A 26,364-nucleotide genomic window follows, 5' to 3' on the forward strand; every position below is an offset into this window, starting at 1 on the left:
AGGGGCTGAATGGCCTCCTGTTCCTGCGACACTCCCCCCCCACCCCCTTGCTGTCCAGGTTCTCACATGACGGAAGATCACATGAGTGAGATTCTGGAAAGTGTCAGCTCCTGAATGAAGTGTACTCCAACAAAAAACACAGGAACATGGGAACGGGGTAAAGGCCATTCAGCCCCTTGACCTTGTTCTTCCATTCATGGCTGATCTGTATCCTAACTCCACCCACCTGCCTTGGCTCCATATCCCGTACTCTTGTCTAACAAAAACCTACCAATGTCAGATTTAAAACGTATTTATTGAGCCTCAGCATCTCCTGCTTCGTGTGGGAGAGAGTTCCACACCTGCAGCACCCTCTGCATGATGAAGAGTTTCCTGTATCCCCTCCTGAATGACCTGGCCCTTGAAAGAAAAGCAAACTGTTCTGAAATCCTCCACTGACGAGTGCACATTTTGATCAGAGATATCAGATGTCACACAGTAACGTGCCTGAAAGATCTCTATCCTTCCTCAGGGTCTGAAAGCCTTTCACGAGGGATGATCAAGGCAAACTATGAAACCCTTTGATCCCCTCCTGTGTAGACGTGTGTCGACAAGTGAAGGCAACAGCTGCGGAACCTGCGAAGTGAGGCTGGGTGAACTGCATCGGCTTCACTTTAATCATTACAGAGGGAGGAAAGGCGGACAAAAGCACACAAGAGCAATGAATCCAGGGCAGCATGAATCCAAGATGAAGATGGAACAGGGAAGCATGAGAATATGAAGCATTGTCACTGTCTGTATGACCATTTCACACAGCACAGCTCAAACAGGTGCCTCGTACAAGGGGAATTTTTCAGGTACAAGCCGACTCAATATTGGCAGGATATCCGACTCTGGTGGGCATCACAGTTGAGCCTCAGGGCGGGATTTTCCCAGTGGGTATCAAGGTCCCACCATCAGTCGTAAGTGGGGGTCAGAAACCGACACTGTGTGGGGGAACAGTCACTCATCTGTGATTTTCCCCGAATTGGCTAATTCATGGCCAGAGGGCAGACTCGCTGTCCAATTAAAGATGGTGGCCAGGCTCTCGATGAGAAGGCCCTGCAGCTTGGAAACAGCAGCCAGATGCCTTTCAATGAGGGAGAGGACACCCCAAGACACAGGCCCCTTCTCTCCAAACTTTTTTTTTCTTTGGCCTCCCTGTCTCGAGAGACAATGGGTAAGCGCCTGGAGGTGGTTTTTGGAGCAGCGCCTGGAGTGGCTATAAAGGCTAATACTAGAGTGACAGACTCTTCCACAGGCACTGCAGAGAAATTTGTTTGTCGGGTCTGTTACACAGTTGGCTCTCCCCTTGCGCCTCTGTCTTTTTTCCTGCCAACTGCTAAGTCTCTTCGACTCGCCACACTTCAGTCCCGCCTTTATGGCTGCCCGCCAGCTCTGGCGAACGCTGGCAACTGACTCCCACGACTTGTGATCAATGTCACAGGACTTCATGTCGCGTTTGCAGACATCTTTAAAGTGGAGACATGGACGGCCGGTGGGTCTGATACCAGTGGAGAGCTCGCTGTACAATGTGTCTTTGGGGATCCTGCCATCTACCATGCGGCTCACATGGCCAAGCCATCTCAAGCGCCGCTGACTCAATAGGGTGTATATGCTGGGGATGTTGGCCGCCTCGAGGACTTCTGTGTTGGAGATACAGTCCTGCCACCTGATGCCAAGGATTCTCCGGCGGCAGCGAAGATGGAATGAATTGAGACGTCGCTCTTGGCTGACATACATTGTCCAGGCCTCGCTGCCGTAGAGCAAGGTACTGAGGACACAGGCTTGATACACTCAGACTTTTGTGTTCCGTGTCAGTGCACCATTTTCCCACACACTCTTGACCAGTCTGGACATAGCAGTGGAAGCCTTTCCCATGCGCTTGTTGATTTCTGCATCGAGAGACAGGTTACTGGTGATAGTTGAGCCTAGGTAGGTGAACTCCTGAACCACTTCCAGAGCGTGGTCGCTGATATTGATGGATGGATGGTATAAATCTAAAATAAAAATGCCCTTAGCAGCCGGGCCGTCAGTGTGAGGTTGGGGGGATGGGGGGAGGAGCCCCTCCACAGGGCGGCCTGCAGCTGCAGCTGAAGCCAGGGAGGCAAGGTGGGCCTCTGAGCCTGCCTGGAGAGCTGGCCCCTCACCGCAGTCTGCTGTGGGGAAGCTGCTCCCTGAGGCCTGCAGGGACCTGGAGGCTGGTCAGCGGTGGGAATTTCAGCGCCCCCCCCCCCACCTCCATCCCCCACCCCTCCCCTGCCTGCCCCTGTGCTGCCCCCACTGGGGGGCTAATAATCCTTCCCTTGGTCTTCCATGTGTCGTTTCCATCTGGGATCCATTTCATCAGCTTTAGGTGAATTGGGTCTCGCTGCCCTGTCAATCTCCCCAGCGGTAAATGTAAAGGTTATTCCAGTCCTGGGCACACTGTTCTCTTGGCTAATATCCACCATTCTTCACACAAGCTGCATTCCAGAAGCATCTATGTCTGAGCCATCACCAGGACATGCTATCAGCAATGGACACTGACCTCATCCAAACCCCGATAATTCCTGCCTTTAATTATCAACCCCCTTCCCTCCTGCAGCTGCTGACTCCTCACGTGTTCGAGTTCAACTGGTTGCCCCCAACACTTCCTCTAACCGGCCATGTGTTAGCCTCGGTAACGAAGGTCAGCAGGCCAGCAAAAACAAGGATAGAACTTGCATTTATATAGCGCCTCTCACGAGCTCAGACCATCCCAAAGCGCTTTGCAGCCAATGAAGGACATTTTTGCCGGGTAGTCACTGCTGTAATGTCGGAATTATGCCAATTAAAAGCACAGAAAGCTCACAGTTGAGCCCAGTCCTGCCCTCCCCATTTCACCACGCCCGGCAGCAGACACTTCACCTCCCAGAGGGGCTACAGGACAGCAGCAGGACAGCTGGGCTCACCAGCCCAGCGGCACTGAAATCACATGGAGTCTCCCTAATACGGTCAACACAACCAAGGATGGAATTGGACACAGCACAACATTGGACAATGCATTTGAATAGCGCCTTTCACCACCGCAGCTTGTCCCAAAGCAACTTACAGCCAATTACACTGTTAAAGCGAAGTCAGTGTGGACATGCAGAAAAGATGGCAAATAATTTTCATGTTGATATGGGGATAAATATTGGCCAGGACACCAGGGGGAACGCCCCTGATCTTCCAAATAGCAGCCATAAGATGGTTTACATCCACCTGAGAAAGCAGGAGGAGGCCTCAGTCTAATGTTTCATCTGAATGACAGCACCGCTGACAGTGCAGCACTCCCTCAGTACTGACCCTCTGACAGTGCAGCACTCCCTCAGTACTGACCCTCCAACAGTGCAGCACTCCCACAGTACTGACCCTCCGACAGTGCAGCACTCCCTCAGGACCGACCCTCCGACAGTGCAGCACTCCCTCAGTACTGACCCTCCGACAGTGTAGCAGTCCCTCAGTACTGATAGTCCGACAGTGTAGCACTCCATCAGCACTGACCCTGCGACAGTGCAGCACTGCCTCAGTACTGAACCTCTGACAGTGCAGCACTCCCTCAGTACTGACCCTCCGACAGTGCAGCACTCCCTCAGTACTGACTCTGCGGCACTGCAGCACTCCCTCAGTACTGACTCTCCGACAGTGTAGAACTCCCTCAGTACTGACCCTCCAACAGTGCAGCACTCCCTCAGTACTGACCCTCCGACAGTGCAGCACTCCCTCAGTACTGACCCTCCGACAGTGCAGCACTCCCTCACTGCTGACCCTCCGACAGTGCAGCACTCCCTCAGTACTGACCCTCCGACAGTGCAGCACTCCCTCAGTACTGACCCTCTGACAGTGCAGCACTCCCTCAGGACCGACCCTCCGACAGTGCAGCACTCCCACAGTACTGACCCTCCGACAGTGTAGCAATCCCTCAATACTGATAGTCCGACAGTGTAGCACTCCATCAGCACTGACCCTGCGACAGTGCAGCACTGCTTCAGTACTGACCCTCCGACAGTGCAGCACTCCCTCAGTACTGACCCTCCGACAATGCAGCACTCCCTCAGTACTGATCCTCCGACAGTGCAGCATTCCCTCAGTACTGACCCTCCGACAGTGCAGCACTCCCTCAGTACTGACCCTCCGACAGTGCAGCACTCCCTCAGTACTGACCCTCCGACAGTGCAGCACTCCCTCAGTACTGACCCTCCGACAGTGCAGCACTCCCTCAGTACTGATCCTCCGACAGTGCAGCACTCCCTCAGTACTGACCCTCCGACAATGCAGCACTCCCTCAGTACTGATCCTCCGACAGTGCAGCACTCCCTCAGTACTGATCCTCCGACAGTGCAGCACTCCCTCAGTACTGACCCTCCGACAGTGCAGCACTCCCTCAGTACTGACCCTCCGACAGTGCAGCACTCCCTCAGTACTGCACTGATGTTCTTAAGCCCATATTCCTGCGTCTCCAACCTGATTGGTCAGGTCACTGTCAGTGGGCGACAGTCCTGACCAGAGACAGTCAGAAAATTACCCTTTAAATAGCAACTGTTTATTGTACTGTTTCAACATTTGCTAATTTAAAAAAGTTTTTTTTTAAATGAAACAATCTGTGTCAGTTTTTAAAATAATTTATGCTCGTGAACAATTCAGAAACACTGGCCAGCGATTTCATGGTGTTTTTCAAATTCTTGCTCATTCCCTGGGAGCATTGTTGTAGCTGGGTTTGGAAAGCAGTACAGAGATAAGACAGCATTTAGAACAAGGGATATGCTTCAGGCATTTTAACAGAGCATTGATCCATTCTGTTCACACTGTTGCTTCAGCAGCAGTCAATATTTTACTTTCAGCTTTCAGAGGCAACTCCGAGAGAATTCAGAGAGAAGCTGCCGATTCTGTTATTGAAAGGAATTCTGCAGCAGGCACAGAATCTTCAAAACTCTCAGCGTTCGACATTCATTCATTCATTTTAATTGCTGTGGTCGTTTTAAAAAGATACAACTTATTTCTCGACTTGCCTTCTCCCAAACTTACACCCTGCCCCCATTTCAGAGCTGCAATTAATTGGGTGACGGATCGGAGATCACATGATGCCACAGTGACAAATGTTTTTGCTTTTTTATTCTTAAAAAAAAAATCAAGATTTCTGCAGTTGTGTAAAAATTGGATCCCAGGATGTCAGTACAAATGAGCTAGCCAGAAAGAATAAAAACCCACATTTCTGTAGTGCAACACATCCCAAAGTGCTTTACAGCCAATGAAGTATTTTTGAAGTGTAGCCATTGTTATAATGTGGGAAACGTGAGATTCAATTTACGCACAGCAAGATCCCACAAACAGCAATATGATAATTTGTTGATTGATGTTAATTATGTGATAAATATTGGTCCAGGACACCGGGGAGATCGACCCTGCCCTTCTTTGAAATAGTAGCTGTGGAATCTTTTACATCTACTTCAGAGGGCAGATGGGGCCTCGGTTTAACATATCATCTGAGAGACAGCACCTCTGACAGTGCAGCACTCCCTCAGTACTGTCCATCCGATAGTGCAGCACTCCCTCAGTACTGACCCTCTGACAGTGCAGCACTCCCTCAGTACTGTGCATCCAACAGTGCAGCACTCCCTCAGTACTGACCCTCTGACAGTGCAGCACTCCCTCAGTACTGTGCATCCAACAGTGCAGCACTCCCTCAGTACTGAATCTCTGACAGTGCAGCACTCCTTCAGTACTGACCCTCTGACAGTGCAGCACTCCTTCAGTACTGACCCTCTGACAGTGCAGCACTTCCTCAGTACTGACCCTCTGACAGTGCAGCACTCCCTCAGTACTGACCCTCTGACAGTGCAGCACTCCCTCAGTATTGACCCTCTGACAGTGCAGCACTCCCTCAGTACTGACCCTCCGGCAGCGCAGCACTCCCTCAGTACTGACCTTCTTACAGTGCAGTGCTCCCTCAGTACTGTCCCTCCAACAGTGCAGCACTCCCTCAGTACTGACCCTCCGACAGTGCGGCGCTCCCTCACTACTGATCCTCCGACAGTGCAGCACTCCCTCAGTACTGACCCTCTGACAGTGCAGCACTCCCTCAGTACTGACCCTCCGACAGTGCGGCGCTCCCTCACTACTGATCCTCCGACAGTGCAGCGCTCCCTCAGTACTGACCCTCTGACAGTGCAGCACTCCCTCAGTACTGACACTCCGACAATGAAGTGCTCCCTCAGTACTGACCCTCTGACAGTGCAGCACTCCCTCAGTAGTGACCCTCCGAAGGTGCAGCACTCCCTCAGTACTGACCCTCCGACAGCGCAGCACTCCGTCAGTACTGACCCTCCGACAGTGCAGCACTCCCTCAGTACTGACCCTCCGACAGTGCAGCACTCCCTCAGTACTGACCCTCCCACAGTGCGGCGCTCCCTCACTACTGATCCTCCGACAGTGCAGCGCTCCCTCAGTACTGACCCTCTGACAGTGCAGCACTCCCTCAGTACTGACCCTCTGACAGTGCAGCACTCCCTCAGTACTGACACTCCGACAATGAAGTGCTCCCTCAGTACTGACCCTCTGACAGTGCAGCACTCCCTCAGTAGTGACCCTCCGAAGGTGCAGCACTCCCTCAGTACTGACCCTCCGACAACGCAGCACTCCGTCAGTACTGACCCTCCAAAAGTGCAGCCTTCCCTCAGTACTGCACTGGGAGTGTCAGCCTGGATTATGTGCTCACCCCCTATATTGGGGCTTGAACCTATGACAATGTGACTCAGAGGGAGAGTGTGATGCACTGAGCTACAGTCAACACCGGCCAGCCTGAGCTTAGCTAGTTGGGCTGAGGAAGTAGACAAGGTTCAGCCAGTCTCACACTTAATCATCAATATCAATGATTGTTGTTAGGGTGAGTGTGTGGGTGAATATTCAGAGGTTTGAATGTGATGCCCACACAGACAAATAGCTTACTAACACTATCCCAGCTCTTACGTTTTCTGCTGGAGGTACTGTGGGAGCCGATGGCCCGGAAATCCGATAGTGCCAAAGCATCCAATATGTGGGTGGGCGGCACACACGTTTTACAAGTTTACCTGTTCACTATTATCATTAAGCATCCGGGGGTCAGGCCCCACAAATTTCTTTTTCGTTTATGGGACATGAGCACCACTGACAATAGGTGGGAGCAAACAGTCCAAAGGCAATACTTTGAAGAGCAGCAGAATTCTCCCCAGTGTCCTGGGCCAATATTCATCACTGAAACAGATTTCATTTTTATTCATTCATGGGATGTGGGTGTCGCTGGCCGGGCCAGCATTTATTGCCCATCACTAATTGCCCTTGAGAAGGTGTTGGTGAGCTGCCTTCTTGAACCGCTGCACTCCATGTGAGGTAGGTACACCCACAGTACTGTTAGGAAGGGAGTTCCAGGATTTTGACCCAGTGACAGTGAAGGAACGGCGATATAGTTCCAAGTCAGGATGGTGTGTGACTTGGAGGGGAACTTGCAGGTGGTGGTGTTCCCATGCGTCTGCTGTCCTTGTCCTTCTATGTGGTAGAGGTCACAGGTTTGGAAGGTGCTGTCGAAGGAGCCTTGGTGCATTGCTGCAGTGCATCTTGTAGATGGTACACACTGTGCGTCGGTGGTGGAGGGAGTGAATGTTTAAGGTAATGGGTGGACTGCCGTCTATTAAACTGCTAATTAAAATATTTAAATAAACGTCATAGATCTGTTCTGAAGAAGGGTCACTGACCTGAAACGTTAACTTTGCTTCTCTCTCCACAGATGCTGCCAGACCTGCTGAGTATTTCCAGCATTTTTTGTTTTTGTCATTGATCTGTTATTAGATACCCTTCCTGACAGTGGGCAGCCTCGTCCACTGCCTGACTTGCCAGATGATAAACCTGCCCAGCAACTCCTGGTGCTAACAAGCAGGAAGGAGCCTTCACCAGCAGTTCATCCACTATCACTGGGTAGTTGCTGGTCAATATCTGGGAGTTCTCTGGCCGTTTAAGGTTAATTCTGATGGTCAAGATGATGATTTTGCAGGTGCTCCGCTGGTTTTTGGCTGCTTTCACAACAGCTGCACTGCAGTACTGGGTCAGTCTGGTAGGACTGGGGAACAAGAAGTAGAGCAAGGGAGAGAGAGAGCAGGTGAAGCTGGGACAAGAGGGAGGTGGTGGGGGAGCCTGACCAGCACAGGGCTGGATGCCAGGCCCACAATGGCTTTTCACTGACTGCTTCTCCGAATGAACTTCAACAGGAAACCTTTGTTTCAACGCAGGCCATCAGGTCACAGGCTGGCTCCTGGCCGATAAGGGATCACATATGATTCGTGACTCCTGTCTGGAACCTGGACACAGCTACAGAGCTGCTCTACAACGAGCGAGAGTCCACCATCAACCAGACAAGCAACCTTTCTGCTGCCTGCACCATTCTGGTAGAGCTTTGCGGTAAAACTGTGAGCAGGTGTCCAGATTTATGGCTATTGGCTGCACATTTCCACAACCTCACCATGGTGAGGGACCACCCCTGAGCACTAGCTGGACATCAGGACATGTGACAGTGGCTAGGATGAGGAGCAGGAGCGTCATCGACGAGAGCTTCAGCTGAACCAACCGTCCCGTCACCCATGTACAAACCGCACCCCAACTCTCCTAACCCCTAACATCCCTAACACCTCTCATTGAGGTGTACAAAATCATGAGAGGTATAGACAGGGTGGATAGCAAGAAGCTTTTTCCCCAGAGTGGGGGATTCAATTACTAGGGGTCACGAGTTCAAAGTGAGAGGGGAAAAGTTTAGGGGGGGATATGCGTGGAAAGTTCTTTACGCAGAGGGTGGTGGGTGCCTGGAACGCGTTGCCAGTGGAGGTGGTAGATGCGAACACAATAGAGTCTTTTAAGATGTATCTAGACAGATACATGAATGGGCAGGAAGCAAAGAGATACAGACCCTTAGAAAATAGGCGACAGGTTTAGATAGAGGATCTGGATCGGCGCAGGCTTGGAGGGCCGAAGGGCCTGTTCCTGTGCTGTAATTTTCTTTGTTCTTTGTTCTTTTATCCCATTGCCTTCCGTCTGTCCAGCCTTACCGATCTTGTCTTCATTTCATTTCACTTATTAAACATCAAAACCAAAATCCACAACAAAATAACAAATTTGTCAATCAACTCAATGTCATCATTGCACAGTAGCGCAGTGGTTAGCACCGCAGCCTCACAGCTCCAGCGACCCGGGTTCAATTCTGGGTACTGCCTGTGTGGAATTTGCAAGTTCTCCCTGTGTCTGCGTGGGTTTCCTCCGGGTGCTCCGGTTTCCTCCCACAGCCAAAGACTTGCAGGTTGGTAGGTAAATTGACCATTATAAATTGTCCCTAGTATAGGTAGGTGGTAGGGAAATATCGGGACAGGTGGGGATGTGGTAGGAATATGGGATTAGTGTAGGATTAGTATAAATGGGTGGTTGATGGTTGGCACAGACTCGGTGGGCTGAAGGGCCTGTTTCAGTGCTGTATCTCTAAACTAATCATCACTATCTAACAGTTAACCGAGATCATTATAAATCATCCTTGTGAAATCCCTCATTGTCTGTCCTTCTATTTTCCCCATCCTAATGCCCCTGCAAAATGTTTCCTCAGTGGCTACAGATTACACAGTATCTACAGCACAGAAACAGGCCATTCGGCCCATCTGGCCGGTGCTGGTATTTATACACCACATGAACCTCCTCCCACTCTACTCCATCTCACCCTATCAACATTGCCTTCTATTCCTTTCTCACTCTTGTGTTTATCCAGTTTCACCTTAAACACATCTATGCAGTTCACCTCAGCCACGCCGTGTTGAGTTTGGGAGCTGAGAGGTTGCTGTGGTTCCATTATGGACCTTTCAGCTGAGCGTGGGTGAGTGACCTTGGGCATATTTGGGCCTTGAGATCCCGTCTGCAGACTGCAGCATCTCTACCTGGGTCAGAATGGTGTGGCCCTGCAGGCTGGCCTGGCACTAACTAGAGCACTGGTAAAGTGGGTATCGCAAGAGAGGACCCTTTGAACTCCCTTATCGAGCCCGATTGAATTCCTGAGCTGATGTTTTTAAAAAAAACAATTATCACCGTTTCATGTTTGATTGTGCATGTTTTCTGGTGGAAGAATTGCTGTGATTTAATTTTGCTAACATTTACTTTGAGAAGGACCCCATGTGCCAATCTTGGTTCTGTTCCCAGGCTCCTTTTTTTTTCTCACACTCTTATTCAGTTTTACGTCATTTCTCAAACATCTCAACTATCTTCAAAACAGATCACAAGAGAGACACAAATGAGGAAAGTCACCGAGCCTGTATTAGCCCATAAATCCTGAATGTCTACAGTTCCCCTGATGATGACATCTAACTGTCTCTTAAATGATTCCAGGATTTTTGGATCAGGATTTTTGGATGTCTATCCCACATTTTGATCATTCTTTGCATGAAGAGGAACTTCCTGCCGTCCAGCCCTGAATTTGCCATTTACTCATTTGAGCTTGTGTCCCATTGTCATGGTTTAGTTTAAGTTGTATTCTGGGTTTACCTTACACACCACCAAGATCGCCTCTCATGGTGCCCTCCCAAGGCTGAGAGGTTCCATTCATCTGATGCACGGAATCCGCCTTGTGCCTGCTTTCTGAATTAACTCCAGAGCTTAAATGTTTTTTGTGGTCCTGTAACCAGAGGGGACACTGCACTCTCGGATGTGACATTGAACCATGGCCCTGTCTGCCCTCTCGGTTGGACACATCCCATGGCCCTACTTTGATGAAGAGCAGCGGAATCAACCAATATTTGTCCCTCGACCAACATCAACAAAACAAATCATCTGGTCATTATCACATTGTGGGAGCTTGCTGCATGCAAATTGGCTGCTGTGTTTCCTACATTACAACAGTGACTACACTTCAAAAGTACTTCATTGGCTGTAAAACGCTTTGGGATGTTTGTGAAAGGCGATAGAGAAATGCAATTTCTTTCTTTCTTTGTGGAATCTAGTAAAATGGACGATAGCGAGTCAGTGGCTCCCTTTACAGCTCTCCTGATTTCAATTCCTGTCTCAGGACAGTGGCTTTAGCCGTAATAAAGAGTCAAGAGAGTGAGTCGCATCTTTTTCTGCCATGGATGTCCAAGCTCCTAAGTATCTTTGCCGTCGGCCAATTTCTTACCTATGTCAGGGCTTAGCTTGAAGACCCTCTGCTTTCAGCATAACTAGTAACGAGTAAATTTGAATGTAGGGGGTAAATTAAGAAGTTTGCAGATGATATAAAAATTGGCTGTGTGGTTGATAATGAAACAGAAAGCTGTAGACTGCAGGAAGATATCAATGGACCAGTCAGGTGGGCAGAACAGTGGCAAATGAAGTTCAATCCGGAGAAGTGTGAGGTAATGCATTCGGGGAAGGCTAACAAGGCAAGGGAATACACAATAAATGTTGGGATACTGAGAAGTGCAGAGGAACAGAGGGACTTTGGAATGCATGTCCACAGATCCCTGAAGGTGGCTGAACAGGTAGATGACATGGTCAAGAAGGCATACGGGAGACCTGCCTTTATTAGCTGAGGCATAAAAGATAACGCCTGGGAGATTATGCGGGAGCTGTATAAAACACTAGTTAGGCCACAGCTGGAGTATTTTTAAATTCGTTCATGGGATGTGGGTGTCGCTGGCTAGGCCAGCATTTATTGCCCATCCCTAATTGCCCTTGTGAGGGTGGTGGTGAGCTGCCTTCTTGAACCTGCAGTCCATGTGGGGTGTAGGTACAATGTGCAGTCTGGTCACTGTACTATAGGAAAAATGTGATTGCACTGCAGAGGGTACAGAGGAGATTTACGAGGATGTTGCCTGGACTGGAGAATTTTAGTTATGAGGAAAAATTGGATAGGCTGGGGTTGTTTTCTTTGGAACAGAGGAGGCTGAGGGGAGATCTAGGGAGAGTGGATAGGAAGGTCCTATTCCCATTGGTTGAGAGGTCCATAACCAGGGGGCAGAGATTTAAGGTAAGAAGTAGGAAGTTTAGAGGGGATTTGAGGGGAAATGTTTTCACCCAGATGGTGGTGGGGGTCTGGAACTCACTGCTTGGGACAGTGGCAGAGGCAGAAACGCTGGCTAATCGTGGATAACAAACGAAGTTAAGGATTGTATAAGATTAAAGAAAAGGCCTATAAAGTTGCCAGAAATAGTAGTAAACCTGAGGATTGGGAGGATTTTAGAATACAGCAAAGGAGGATCAAGAAACTGATAAAGAGGAGCGTAGAACATGAATGTAAACTGGCAAAACACAGTAAAAGCTCCTATAGGTACGTAAAAAGGAAATGTTTGGACACCCACATCCCATGAACGAATATAAAAATACTCCAGCTGTAGGTCCATTACAGGCAGAGTCGGGAGAATTTATAATGGGGAAGAGAGAAATGGCAGAGAAGCTAAATGATTACTTTGTGTCTGTCTTCACCGAGGAAGATACAAGAAATCTCCCAGAATTAGAGATCCAAGGGATTAGGGAGAATAAGGAATTGAAGGAAATTAATATTAGTAAGAAGGTTGTATTGGAGAAATTAATGGGGCTGAAGGCTGATAAATCCCTAGGACCTGATATTCTACATCCCAGAGTGTTGAAAGAGGTAGCTATGGAGATAGTGGATGCATTGATGATCATCTTCCAAAATTCTATAGATTCTGGAACGGTTCCTGCAGAATGGAAGGTCACAAATGTCACCCACTATTTAAGAAGGGAGGGAGACAGAAAAACGAGAATTACAGACCTGTTAGCCTTACATCAGTATTTGGGAAAATGCTAGAATCTATTCTAAAGGATGTGTTAAATGGACACTTGGATAATAATGATCTGATTGGGCATAGTCAACATGGATTTATGAATGGGAAATCATGTTTGACGAACCTGTTGGCGTTTTTTGTGGATGTTACTAACAGAATTGATAAAGTCCCCCACAGGAGGTTGGTTAGCAAAATTGAAGCACATGGGATAGGAGATAATATACTGGCCCGGATTCAGGATTGGTTAACAGGCAGAAAACAGACAGTAGGAATAAACAATCATTCTCGCGTTGGAAGGCTGTGACTAGTGGGGTAACATAGCAGCATCGAAAATAGGAGCAGGAGTAGGTCATTCGGCCCTTCGAGCCTGCTCCGCCATTCATTATGATCATGGATGATCATCTAAAGCAGTAGCCTGTTCCCGCTTTCCCCCCATACCCTGTGATCCCTTTCGCCCCAAGAGCTATATCGAACTTCTTCTTAAAAACAATGTTTTGGCCTCAACTGCTTTCTGTGGTAGTGAATTCCACAGGCTCACCACTCTCTGGGTGAAGTAATTTCTCCTCATCTCAGTCCTGAAAGGTTTACCCCGTATCCCTAGATATGACCCCTAGTACTGCAGGGAGCAGTACTTGGGCCCCAGCTGTTCACAATATATATCAATGATTTGGATGTGGGGACCAAATGTAGTATTTCCAAGTTCGTGGATGAGGTATAGAATATAAGAGCAGGGAGGTTATACTGGAACTGTATAACTCATTGGTTAGGCCACAACTTGAGTACTGTGTGCAGTTCTGGTCACCTCATTACAGAAAGGATGTAATTGCACTAGAGAGGGTACAGAGGAGATTTATGAGGATGTTGCCAGGACTGGAAAACTGCAGCTATGAGGAAAGATTGGATAGACTGGGGTTGTTCTCCTTGGAACAGAGAAGGCTGAGGGGAGATCTGATTGAAATGTACAACATTTTGAGGGGCCTGAATAGAGTGGAGGTGAAAGGTCTATTCACCTTAGCAGAGAGGTCAGTGACGAGGGGGCATAGATTTAAAGTGATTGGTTGAAAAATTAGAGGGGAAATGAGGAAACTCTTTTTCACCCAGAGGGTGATGGGGGTCTGGAACTCACTGCCTGAAAGGGTAGTTGAGGCAGAAACCCTCAACTCATTTAAAAGGTGTCTGGATATGCACCTCATGTGCTGTAATCTGCAGGGCTACGGACCAAATGCTGGAATGTGGTACTAGAATAGGTGGATCGTTTTTCGGTCGGCACAGACATGATGAGCCAAGTGGCCTCTTTCTGTGCCTTAAACTTTCTATGATTTCTATGATTCTATGGCACAAAACTAGGTGGGAATGTGTGTTGTGAGGAAGATGCAAAGCGGCTTCAAGGGGATTTGGACAGACTTAGTGAGTGGGCAAGAACGTGGTAGATGGAATATAATGTGGAAAAATGTGAGATTATCCACTTTGGTAGGAGGCACAGATGTGCAGAGTTTTTCTTAAATGGTAAGAGATTAGAAAGTGTAGATGTACAAAGGGACCTGGGTGTCCTTGTCAATAAGTCACTGAAAGCTAACATGCAGGTGCAGCAAGCAATTAAGAAGGCTAATGGTATGTTAGCCTTTATCGCAAGACGATTTGAGTACAGGAGTAGTGAAGTCTTGCTTCAATTGTATAGAACCTTGGTTAGACCGCACCTGGAGTACTGTGTGCAGTTTTGGTCCCCTTACCTTAGGAAGGATATTATTGTCATAGACGGAGTGCAACAAAGGCTTACCAGACTTGTTCCCGGGATGGCGGGACTGTACTATGAAGAGAGATTGGGGAAACTGGGCCTGAATTCTCTAGAGTTTCGAAGAATGAGTGATCTCATTGAAACCTACAAAATACTTAAAGGGATAGACAGGGTAGATGCAGGTAAGATGTTTCTCCTGGTTGGGGAGTCTAGAACCAGGGGACACAATTTCAAAATAAGGGGGAAGTCACTTAGGACAGAGATGAGGAGAAATTTCTTGACTCAGAGGGTTGTGAATCTTTGTAATTCTCTACCCCAGTGGGCTGTGGAAGCTCAGTCATTGAGTATGTTTAAAGCAGAGATTGACAGATTTCTAAATACAAATGACATAAGGGGATGTGAGGATAGTGTGGGAAAAAGGCATTAAAGTGGATGATCAGCCATGATCGAATTGAATGGCGGAGCAAGCTCGACGGGCTGAATGGCCTATTCCTGCTCCCATGTTCCTATAACATCTAAAAGGACTTGGATATGCACTTAAAGTGCGATAACCTACAGGGCTACAGACCAAGAGCTGGAAAGTGAGATTAGGATGGATGGCTCTTTTTAAGCTGGCAGAGACATGATGGGCTGAATGGCCTCCTTCTGTAATGCAAATCTATGTTTCCAGATACTCCTTTTGTGCTGTAAATTTCTATGAAATGATTCTATAACTAGTAATCTTTAGTCTGAGCTCTAAGTCCTGCCAGTGTCTGCAGGTATAAATTTTGATTGTGTACTGTTGAAGTTGACTGTCTCCCCTGAAACTGCTGGTCAAACTGCACGTTGTGAGATGACCTTAAGGGATGGAACGCCTTAAGGACTGTAAGTAACCATCATCAAACGAAGTGGTGTTGAGTCATACATGACCAGTTAGTTGCGGGTGGAACCTGACTTAGTAAGATGTTCAAATGTATCTCCTGTAGTGCTATTGTATATGTATGTATGTTCCAGTTCAGTTATAATAAAACCCCATGTTTTATTTGACTATTACTTCTATTCACATGACTCCTAACAGCAGATCACACACCAAGGGCAAGTAATATTATATGGTGGCAGCAGTGGGATCCATCTATTTTTTCTGAAGACCACTGAACATTACATCGTGGCAACTTTTGATTTTTTCCTTAAGAATACATTAAAAAAGGGAACAAGGAACAGCAAACTGCCTATCTGAGTGGCCGAAGATCCAGCTGGGGAGCAGCTAGCAAGAGACCCCACAAAACTACAGTGGGTGAGGACACATCCAGGACTCTAGGAGGTTGGAACTCTCAGTGCAGCAGGTAATTTGCTCGGAGATCAGAGTCTTCACCTATTTGGCAGTGGGTCAGAAAGTTTTAAGGGCTGTGGCTGGAACCATTACTCCTTCAGCTTTCCTGGCTTTTCTCTCCTTCATGGGTAGGCCCTAAGCCCAAAAGAGTGAGAAGAGATAGACTTGAACACATCTTACTAAGTCGGGCTCCACCCACAACTAACTGGCCATGTGTGACTCGACATCACTTCCTTTGATGATGTTCACTTGCAGTCCTTAAGCTGGGTCGTCCTTAAGGTCATCTCACATCACTGCACCTTCTCAATGTGATTACCTCATCGCTGCTAAGCTCCCATCTCATCTGTGTTTCTATAGAGAAGCATCAAGCGAAAGGCTGGCATTCCGTCCAGCGGGAATGAAGGATATTGGGAGAAAGAGTAAAATCACTGGCTTACTGCAGAAGGATATTGGGAGCAGCCTGAGAAGAAAGTGTGTTCTTCTTCAGCTTTACAAAGGAAAGTTTTGTACATTTAAAAACAAATCTGCCCCAAGTAGAGACTAAAATGATGAAATCCACCAAATGCAATGGTTCCTCTACTGCTGGGGTTGAAGGGGAGGGTGGGGGGGGAGGGGGTTGAGGCAGAATATGCTGTTATGGAAAGCAGCAGACAGGGTTAAAATTGGAGATGTGAGGGTGGATTAATATTCTTGAGTTGCACTTTTATTGTCTTTGTGGAGTGTGTTTATAGAGAACATTCACAAAGTGTTAGAGTGTACATGGGCTGCGGGAGGGGATTAAACGGGCAAATTGGATTTATTAGTGACTATCTTATATTGATGCCCCTTGATCTAGTCTCTACACTTCCCCTATCGAAACTCCTTCATAATTTTAAAGACCTCAATCAGGTCATCCAACAGCCTTATCTTTCCCAGAGAAAAGCATCAGGGACTGTTCAGTTTTTCCTGATAGTTATAACCTTTCAGTTCTGGTATCATCCATGTAAATCTTTTTTGCACCTTTTGCAGTGACTGTATATCCTTTTTGTAATATGGAGACCAGGACTGTGCACAGTAACTCCAAGTGGTCTAACCAAGGTTCTACACAAGATTAATGTAGCTTCTCTGCTTTTGAGTTCTATTCCCTGTGTTTTGTTACTTTAGATGATCTGCATCCCCTGGATCCATTTGCCCCTCGACCCCATTTAGACTCTTTATTTTCTAGAATACCCCTGAGATTCCATGGGAATTCTCCAGGTATCCCGACGTAACTTTGTCAGGAAACCAGAGCAGCCCCTGGGGAAACTGTGCAAAAAGACCATTTACAGCCATTTCCCTGGGGGGTGGGGGGGGGGGTGACTGGGAGGAGGGGCTGGCATTTTCCCACCGGAGTTCTGACAGGAAACTGGGAGAATCCCTGAGGGATATCAGGCCCGAATCGTGTTCCTCACTATTTAGTTCCAGAATGATGCCTGGTCAGAGGAGATGAAGTTTGAGGTGACGACAAGTTTCAGGACAAATGAAAAAAAAAACACACTTTTAACACAGTTTTTTCTTCGATTATTTTATTTGAGTGAATTGCCTCCAGGCAAGGTTGGGGGAGTAGAATCGGGAAGGGAGCAGTCTGTACTGATAGCCCTCCACATCGACCCAGGCAGTGAAATAGGGAAAAATACAAAAGGAAAATGGGGTGAGGGGGGAATTTACATAAATGAAGATAACTATATAGCTGGGAGGACAATAACCTATTGATAGTGCAATAACCTGGCATACACTTTGGAAAAAGTACAAGTTTTAAAAATCCTCAGCCCGACATGTAGGTACAGATTCCCACGTCACTCAGTCCTCCTCCGGCAGCTTGTGCAGCAGATCCTCAGGGACACGGTTTTGAGAACATCAACACTCTGCCTGAAAACTGCTCCAGCTGCTCCGCCTGGGCCTCCAGGATCTGCGGTTACCAAGCAACAGAGGCCTAGCAGTCCTTTGAACCATAACAGGGGATGGGAACAAGACAAGCACAGGCCCATTCTCCCTCCCAACCAAAATGGAAATGGGGGTGGGTGTTAGCAGAATGTTGAGCTCTGCGCTGTGCAAACGGCCGATTATTTACCGTGAAACAGGTCATTTAAAAGGGAACTTAAAGGTTAGGAATTAAAGGCAGGCCATGCCTGTTACCTAAGATTCAGAATTCCCTTCCTAAACCTCTCTGACTCTCCACCTCTCTCTCCGCCTTCAAGATGCTCCTTAAAAACCGACCTCATTGACCAAGTTTTTGGCCATCTGCCCGAATATCTTCTTATGTGGCTCAGTGTCAAATTTAGTTTTTTAACACTCCTTGGGACTTTTTATGGTGTTAAAGGCACGATATAAATATACGTTGTTGTTGTTTCCAGAACAGAATTCTGAATTGAAATAAATTGTTAAAAGGATTTAGCTGTAATGCCATTTCTGTTTTCTTGTTCTATCACTTTCAAATATTTCTTTTAAAACAGTGATTGCTGATGACATCTTCAGGCAAACTGGCTGGAGTGGAGTTACTGGGAGCACAAGGGAGAGCGATGAACAAGCACACAGATTTCAAACAAGATACTTGCTTAATGTTCCCATCTCCACTGCTGATCGAACTCCAGCTCTCAGAACTCCTGAACAGGAACCAGACTCCGTCAATTACGTCATGGCTTCAATGCCGTTTTCTCTTTAAAAGCTAATGTAAAAGCTGCAGCAATGTGTGGGGGGGGGGAGGTGGGATGGTGTTTAGGGCACTTCCTGGCATCATTGCTCCATGATTCATACTGCCAAGGTTTGTGGGCTCAGGGAGCAGACGCAGGGAATGCAAGCCCTTGGCGATGAGCGGACACAGCTATTGCAGCCCTCCCCACCATCAGACACTGGGTTGGGGGGGGGGATGCGGGGGGAAGGGGTGCCTGGGTCCCCGGTTGCACTTATAGAGAGAAGAAATAGCGATTTGCCTTAATACTGCACTTTTCACAACCTCAGAACGTCCCAAACAAATCAAATACTTTTGAAATGTCCTCAGTGTTGTAATTAAGCAACTCCTCCTCAGTACAGTACAGTTACAACACTGGCATCTACCTGACAATGTGGAAAATTACCCAAGTATGTCTTGTAAATAAAAAGCAGGACAAATCCAATCCAGCCAATTACTGCCCCATCAGTCTGCTCCCAATAATTAGCAAAGTGATGGAAGGTGTCATCGACAGTGTGATCAAGTGGCAATTAAACAGCAATAACCTGCTCGGTGACGCTCAGTTTGGGTTCCGCCAGGGCCACTCAGCTCCTGACCTCATTACAACCTTGGTTCAAACATGGACAAAAGAGCTGAACTACAGAGGTGAGGTGAGAGTGACTGCCCTTGACATCAAGGCAGCATTTGACCGAGTATGGCATCAAGGAGCCCTAGCAAAACTGAGGTCAATGGGAATCAGGGGGAAAACCCTCCGCTGGCTGGAGTCACACCTAGCGCAAAGGAAGATGGTTGTGGTTGTTGGAGGTCAATCAGCTTAGCCACAGGACATCACTGCAGGAGTTCCTCAGGGTAGTGTCCTAGGCCCAACCATCTTCAGCAGCTTCATCAATGACCTTCCTTCAATCATAAGGTCAGAAGTGGGGATGTTCACTGATGATTGCACAATGTTCAGCACCATTCGTGACTCCTCAGATACTGAAGCAGTCCATGCCTGCATGTAGCAAGACCTGGACAACATTCAGATTTGGGCTGATAAGTGCAAAATAATGGTCATAGAAATCATAGAAGGTTTAAGGCACAAAAAGAGGCCACTTGGCCCATTGTGTCTGTGCTGGCCGAAAAATGATCCACCAATTCTAATCCCACCTTCCAGCATTTGGTCCGTAGCCCTGCAGCTTACGGCACTTGAGGTGCATATCCAGACTCCTTTTGAATGAGTTGAGGGTTTCTGCCTCAACTACCCTTTCAGGCAGTGAGTTCCAGACCCTCACCACCCTCTGGGTGAAAAAGCTTTTCCTCATCTTCCCTCTAATTTTTCTACCAATCACTTTAAATCTATGCCCCCTCATCACTGACCTCTCAGCTAAGGTGAATAGACCCTTCACCTCCACTCTATTCAGGCCCCTCAAAGTTTTGTACATTTCAATCAGATCTCCCCTCAGCCTTCTCTGTCCCAAGGAGAACAACCCCAGCCTATCCAATCTTTCCTCATAGCTGCATTTTTCCAGTCCTGGCAACATCCTCGTAAATCTCCTCTGTACCCTCTCTAGTGCAATTACATCCTTTCTGTAATGAGGTGACCAGAACTGCACACAGTACTCAAGTTGTGGCCTAACCAATGAGTTATACAGTTCCAGCATAACCTCCCTGCTCTTATATTCTATACCTCAGCTAATAAAGGAAAGGATTCCATATGCCGCCTTAACCACCTTATCAACCTGTCCTGCTACCTTCAGGGATCTGTGGACATTCACTCCAAGGTCCCTCACTTCCTCTACACCTCTCAGTATTTTCCCATTAATCATGTATTCCTTTGCCTTTGTTGACCTCCCCAAGTGCATTGCCTCACATTTCTCCAAGTTGAATTCCATTTGCCACTTTTCTGCCCATCTAACCAGACCATCAATATCTTCCTGCAGTCTACAGCTATCCTCCTCGCTATCTACCACATGGCCAATCTTTGTGTCTCTGCAAACTTCTTGATCATGCCCCCTACATTTATGTCCAAATCGTTAATATACATCACAAAAAGCAGGGAACCCAGTACTGAGCCCTGTGGAACGCCACTGGAAACAACCCTCCAGTCACTAAAACAGTCGTCAACAATTACCCTTTGTTTTCTGCCACTGAGCCAATTTTGTATCCACCTTGCTGCATTTCCCTGGATCCCACGGGATTTTAGTTTTTTAACCAGCCTGCCATGTGGGATCTTGTCAAAAACCTTGCTAAAATCCATGTAGATCACATCAACTGCACTACCCTCATCTATCTTCCTTTTTACTTCTTCAAAAAATTCGATCAAGTTGGTCAAGCAATATCTTCCCTTAACAAATCCATGCTGACTATCCTTGATTAACCTGTGTCTTTCCAAGTGACAGTTTAACCTGTCTCTCAGAATACATTCTGATAATTTGCCCACTACTCCTGCCACACATGTGCCAGGCAATGACCATCTCCAATAAGAGTGAAGCTAACCATCTCCCCTTGACATTCAATGGCATTACCATCGCTGAATCTCTCATCATCAACATTATAGGGGTTATCATTGACCAGAAACTGAACTGGAGTATCCATATAAATGCAGTGGCTACAAGAGCAGGTCAGAGGCTGGGAATTCTATGGTGAGAAACTCACCTCCTGACTCCCCACTGCCTGTCCAACATCTACAAGGCACAAGTCAGGAGTGTGATGGAATACTCTCTACTTGCCTGGATGGGTGCAGCTCCAACAACACTCAAGAAACTCAACACCATCCAGGACAAAGCAGCCTGCTTGATTGGCACCCCATCTACAAACTTTCACTCCCTCCACCACCGATGCACAGTGGGAGCAGTGTGTACCATCTACAAGATGCACTGCAGCAATGCAACAAGGCTCCTTAGACAGCACCTTCCAAACCTGCGACCTCTACCAACTAGAAGGACAAGTGCAGCAAATGCATGGGAACACCATCACCTGCAAGTTCCCCTCCAAGTCACACACCATCCTGACTTGGAACTATATCGCCGTTCCTTCACTGTCGCTGGGTCAAAATCCTGGAACTCCCTTCCTGACATCACTGTGGGTGTACCTACCCCAAATGGACTGCAGCGGTTCAAGAAGGCAGCTTACCACCACCTTCACAAGGGCTATTAGGGATGGGCAATAAATGCTGGCCTGGCCAGTGACACCCACATCCCATGAAAAAATATTTAAAAAAACAATTTTCCCACAGCAAGCTCTTTCAAACAGCAATGTGAGAATGACCAGATAACCTGTCTTTGGTGACATCAGTAGAAGGATGGATATTGGCCAGGACAGTGGGGGAAACCCCCCTGCTCTTTTCAAAATAATGCCTGGGATCTTTTATGCCCACCTGAGAAAGCAGATGGGCCTCGTTTAATGTCTCACCAGAAAGGTGGCCATTCCGACAGTGCAGCACTCCATCAGTACTGCCCCTCCAACAGTGCGGCACGCCCTCAGTACTGACCCTCTGACAGTGTAGCACTCCCTCAGTACTGACCCTCTGACAATGCAGCGCTCCCTCATTTCTGAACGTCCAACAGTGCGGCACTCCCTCAGTACTGTCCCTCTGACAGTACATCTCTCCCTCAGTACTGTCCCTCTGACAGTGCAGCACTCCCTCAGTACTGACCCTCTGACAGTGCAGCACTCCCTCAGTACTGTCCCTCTGACAGTACATCTCTCCCTCAGTACTGTCCCTCTGAGTACAGCGCTTCCTCAGTACTGACCCTCTGACAGTGCAGCACTCCATCAGTACTGACCCTCTGACAGTACAGCACTCCCTCAGTATTGTCCCTCTGACAGTGCAGCACTCCCTCATTTCTGAACGTCCAACAGTGCGGCACTCCCTCAGTACTGACCCTCCGACTGTGCAGCACCCCCTCATTTCTGAACGTCCAACAGTGCGGCACTCCCTCAGTACTGTCCCTCTGGCAGTACATCTCTCCCTCAGTACTGACCCTCTGACAGTGCAGCACTCCCTCAGTACTGTCCCTCTGACAGAACAGCGCTTCCTCAGTACTGACCCTCTGACAGTGCAGCACTCCCTCAGTACTGTCCCTCTGACAGAACAGCGCATCCTCAGTACTGACCCTCCGACAGTGCAGCACTCCCTCAGTACTGACCCTTTGACAGTGCAGCACTCCCTCAGTACTGACCCTCCGACAGTGCAGCACTCCCTCAGTACTGACCCTCCGACAGTGCAGCACTCCCTCAGTACTGACCCTCCGACAGTGCAGCACTCCCTCAGTACTGACCCTCCGACAGTGCAGCACTCCCTCAGTACTGACCCTCTGACAGTGCAGCACTCCCTCAGTACTGTCCCTCTGACAGAACAGCGCATCCTCAGTACTGACCCTCCGACAGTGCAGCACTCCCTCAGTACTGACCCTTTGACAGTGCAGCACTCCCTCAGTACTGACCCTCCGACAGTGCAGCACTCCCTCAGTACTGACCCTCCGACAGTGCAGCACTCCCTCAGTACTGACCCTTTGACAGTGCAGCACTCCCTCAGTACTGCCTTGGGAGTGTCAGCCTTGTTTATTTGCTCAGTTTCTGGAGTTGTTCTCAGGGATGAGAGCTGTACGCAGTGAGGCAGGGCTGATATATAGGAAGGAGCAATATTGGTGTCCCCTTACGAAGCAAACAATTCCAAACGCCAATCCAAAATAAAATTATGCCTCCCACTCTTTGGGAATCCAGGCTTGAATCTGGAGCTATGTTTGGGATCACTCTGACCCAGTGGCTGAGGAGGGGGATGGAATCGCAGGCGACCTTGTGGAGATTTTGTGGGAGATTGACGTCAATGAGCCTGATATTTATGGGGAGGCAGGGAGGGATGTGGGTGCAGGGTCACAGGGCAGGGGGACCTAGAAATCCCAGGAATGAGGAGCTCCTGTCGAATTTAGTAGGAGGTGAGGGCTCGGAGCACAGCAATTGCGAGGGAGGGGGGCAAAGATCAGGTTTGAATGGTGGGGGTGGGGTAGCTGGTCGGCTGATTGGAGAAGCTGCAATGGGCCAGAAGTTTGCGTGAGGGGTCTGTGGGGAGCACGACCCCTGTCCCTGCTCTGAACAAGTGCTGTAACAAGCTGTTACCTTCCTGATCCGGCTGCTCCTGTCCCCATTTCCCTGCCAGGCTTCCCAACCACAGGAAACCCGGCCGTCCAGCGTTAAATTTAATTCAGGCTCTCAATGCACTGATTTTAATAGTATGACAAAGTGTTGCAGTTCTGCAGCTAGCAACACATCAGTGGAAATATGGCAGCTGTGTATTCCTAACAGTTTGGGGTGATTTATTATTTTTAATTCCTCCCCCAACTCTCTCTCGTCCATTTTGGGAGTCAGTAGTTTAATATTGTCCCAGTAGCTTCAGGATTCCCAATGTTTAATTTTTTTAAATATTCGTTTCATGGGATGTGGGCGTCGTTGGCCAGGCCAGCATTTATTGCCCATCCCTAACTGCCCTTGAGAAGGTGGTGGTGAGCTGCCTTCTTGAATCACTGCAGTCCATGTGGTGTAGGTACATCCACAGTGCTGTTAGGAAGGGAGTGCCAGGATTTTGACCCAGCGACAGTGAAGGAACGGCGATATAGTTCCAAGTCAGGATGGTGTGTGACTTGGAGGCGAACTTGCAGGTGGTGATGTTCCCATGCATCTGCTGCCCTTGTCCTTCTAGATGTTTAACTGGAGGAAATTACAGCTCATTAAAGACTGGGTGTTGGACAATCAGTCTAAGACCACAGAGGGAGTGGAGAGGTTGGGAGAGGCGGTGGAGAGGTGGAGCTCGATGTCGTCAGCGTACATATAGAACTTGACCTACATCTTCTGAGGTGCCTTCAAAAGGCAGCCTGTATTTGAGGGAAAAGAGGGAGTCAAGGAGAGACCTTGGAGTACTCGGAGGTAATGGTGAGGGTGTGGGGGAGGGTAGACCTCAGCGGACATGCTCTGACTACAATTTGATAGGTAAGAATGGAGTCGTGGGACGCCAGAAAGCAGAAAGAAAGTGTCTTTGTGTGTACAGGAACAAGATACGCTGTACGAGACCGCACCTGGAGTAGTGTGTACAATTTTAGTCTCCTTACCTGAGGAAGGATATAACATAGAGGGAATGCAACAAAGGTTCACCAGACTGATCCTTGGGATGGCAGGATTGTCCTATGTGGAGAGATTGAGGAAACTGGGCCTACATTCTGTAAAGTTTTGCAGAATGAGAGGTGATCTCAGTGAAACATACAAAATTCTTACAGGGCTTGACAGGGTCGATACAGGAAGGATGTTTCCCCTGGCTGGGGAGTCTAGAACCAGGGCACACAGTCTCAGAATAAGGAGTAGACCATTTAGGACTGAGATGAGGAGGAATTTCTTCACCGAGGGCGGTAAATCTTTGGAATTCTCTACCCCAGAGGGTTGTGGATGCTCAGTCATTGAGTATGTTCAAGACAGAGATTGATAGATTTCTACATATTAAAGATCTCAAGGGATATGGGGATAGTGCAGGGAAATGGCATTGAGGTCGAAGATCAGCCACGATCTGGTTGAATGGTGGAGCAGGCTCGAAGGGCCGAATGGCCTACTCCTGTTCCTCTGTCCTATGTTCCTAACAAATGCTTCATTTTACCACTGTTATACCTTTGAAGGTGACAGTCACAATATTGTAACATGTCATAGAATTATATCGAATTTACTGCACAGGAACAGGCCATTCGGCCCAACTGCTCAGTGCTGGTGTTTATGCTGCACATGAGCCTCCTCCCACCCTACTTCATCCGTCTCTATCAGCATATCCCTCTCTTCCCGATGTGCCCTGGACAATATTTATCCCTTGACCAACGCCAGCAGAACGGAATCTCTGATCATTATCACGCTGCTGTTTGTGGGATCATGCTGTGCACAAATTGGCTGCTGCGTTTCCTACATTACAACACGTACTACACTTCAGAAGTATTTCATTGGCTCTGAAGTGTTTTGGGATGCCCTGAGGATGTTAAAGGTGATATATAAAAGCAAAATTCCTTCTTTTACTCGAGTAAATTGACGGCTCGGCAAAAATTAATTCAATAGTGAAAAACTGCGAATGCGGAAAATCTGGGATAAAAACAGAAAATGCTGGAAAGCTATCTGATTGGTCTGTGGTGGCTGCTCGTCGTTTATTGAAATCCACTATAGGATAGATTACCAAAAAATAACTCTGAGCCTGTGTGGGTTTAGTCTGCTCTCATCCCGCCTGGTTGCATTCACCAACTATTGGCTCTGTTCGTGTCCGCTGCCTCACAATGAATGCAAGTTGGCTGAGGTTCCCAAGTCAAACTGGTTTGGTCCAGAAACACACATAATCGTTCTTTCTTAATGAGAAATTTTTGTTTTGGTGTAATTAAGATGAATTGTTTGCACTTAGACCAAACAGTTCTTTAGCACTGGGATAAATTGATTGTCACATTAATGCTTATAGTTGTCCAAAGGAAATGATAAATGATAAACCCAACTACTTTCATGCACTCACTGTGGCAGTGAAGGCCCTCCCACCTGCACCCAACCCTCTTTAGACAGCTTCCAGGATTTTTTACTGTGATTTTGAAGGAAAGATTAAACAGTTAAGTGGTCCCTCATTCTTAGAGTTGGTGCCATTACAAAAATATTTATAAATATTGACCTTATACACGAGTGTGAAGCCTTCCCATTTTATGAGCTAGAATAACACTGCGAATCAGCATTGAAGTAGAAGAGAACAGTAATGAAAGCTGATTACTAATGTGACGTTGACACTGTGAGAAAGCTTCACACTTGCTGTCCCAGCATCATGACATCACTGGATTAGATACTGGTACCACAAACCACAGAG

This window comes from Heterodontus francisci, chromosome 32, assembly GCF_036365525.1.
Source record: "Heterodontus francisci isolate sHetFra1 chromosome 32, sHetFra1.hap1, whole genome shotgun sequence".
Classification (NCBI taxonomy): domain Eukaryota; kingdom Metazoa; phylum Chordata; class Chondrichthyes; order Heterodontiformes; family Heterodontidae; genus Heterodontus; species Heterodontus francisci.